Source organism: Brassica oleracea, chromosome C2 (assembly GCF_000695525.1).
Source record: "Brassica oleracea var. oleracea cultivar TO1000 chromosome C2, BOL, whole genome shotgun sequence".
Lineage (NCBI taxonomy): Eukaryota > Viridiplantae > Streptophyta > Magnoliopsida > Brassicales > Brassicaceae > Brassica > Brassica oleracea.
Window position 1 is genome coordinate 6,018,380 of NC_027749.1, and position 1,861 is coordinate 6,020,240.

Genomic DNA, 1,861 nt, shown 5'->3' on the forward strand with positions numbered 1-1,861 from the left:
GGGGGGGGGGGGGGTGGACCTTTGTATGAGCACTTCACCACTTTTATTTATCAAATATCACATCTATTATTATGTAATAAGTATATATATGTCAAGTAGTTGAAAAACGAAGAAAAAAACAGAGCCCAAAGACTAGTGTCTGTTTAAGTAAAAACATATACATGCGTCTTTCATGTGTGTGGTGGCACTGAGAAGTAACATTGGTATTGGTAACAAGTTCTGCATTAACAGTTGTTTATGATCTGTCATATAAAGCAAAAAAAAATATAGATTTAGGTGCGTTATTATCACTTCATAATCAGTTATATTTTAAACATTCATTTCCATTTGACTACGATTACTTTGTGGACATTTAAACAAAATTACAAAAATATAGTTCTTTAATTCACATGTGGGATCAAAACTTCAAAAGAGAAAAGAAAAAGAAGAAACAAATATGAATCATGCGTTTGTATACTTGTTATGTTCTACCTTTTCGGTTTCGTAGGGTCGTGTTCATGTTCAAAAAGTCATGTTCAATATTTCCAATTATTTGGTTTACTCACGAGTCATGTTTGAATTTTGTGGGTTCCAAAGTTATAATCATGTTTTCAGTATTGCGCGACTGGAAAGAAAAAAAATCACATTATATATGATCAAGAGAAATCTATAATATAATAAGGTAACTGCCTCGTTCCTGAGCTGCCACATCGGCAGATAAGTGGATCTCACTTTAAAAAAATGTGAAAAAGTGTCAAGCCTATGGTTCAAATCCGGGTTATTGAGTTATTAACACCAACATTAATACCACTAAACTAAAGGATACTTTGTACATTGATGGCCGAAACTAATATATATTTATGAAGGTCGGAAACCTTTGCTTCTTCGGTTTTCTTTGTGGGACCCACACTTAAATTTTTTTATCTAATGATTTAATAAATACCTTATAATTCACGTTTTGAAATGGGCTTCGTTAAAAAAAAGGCCCAATAGACCTCTCTGGTCTGTAAGTGTTCTCTTCAATGGAAGTTTAGGGCTTTCAATTTTTAATCATCGGTTCACGACTCATCTAAGAAACACAGATTGGCTATTTGAGTTCCATGAATCAGTTTATTTTCTTTAGTCTCTACGTCTCCTCATCTTTAATAAATTCATCATCGGTTCTTTTATTTTGCCTGATAAATCATGATTGTGTGGTTTTAATTTTCTTTGGTCATCCTTAGCTTGCACCCTTTGATCTAACCAAGAAGAAGAAGAAGACATTTGTCGTTCATGATGCCATCGAAGACTCAGCTGAGTCACACGGGAGACATAATATCCGTTGCCTGATTGTTCAAGAAGAGTTTATGTGTTGTGAAACATATTTGTTTCTTTTCATCAGTTGCTTTGATTTTTTTCCTGCAAATAATGATAGCCTTGACAGTTCATTTGCGGGAGCCAAGAAGTAAAAGAAGAAGAAGCCAGTGAGTGTTTGACATTTTATGTCTTCATGAGTTCTTTTTCCATTCTTTAAACTTGGATTTTGAAGATTATGTGCCTCACATTCTTTTTATTTTAATGGTTGTTAGGTTGAATGAAGATCATTGAATAAAAAAAATGTTGATGCTCCAGAAGATTTGGAGGGTACTTTATATTTCTTTCTCTGATAATTCTAGCGACATAAATTTGAACCTTACAGAGGGTATATTGCAGAGCATCCTAATGACGAGGAAGAAGTTGAGGGAATTGATCTGCACCAGCAACGTTACACGTGGTAGGGAAGTGACATGGGTTACTTATACGATGAGGTAAGCATATCATTAGATGGTTTGCGGTCCATCTTTGAGAGCCGTCGATTGTAAATGTCTATCATTTTGAAGTTGCACGACACTAAGATGTAAAT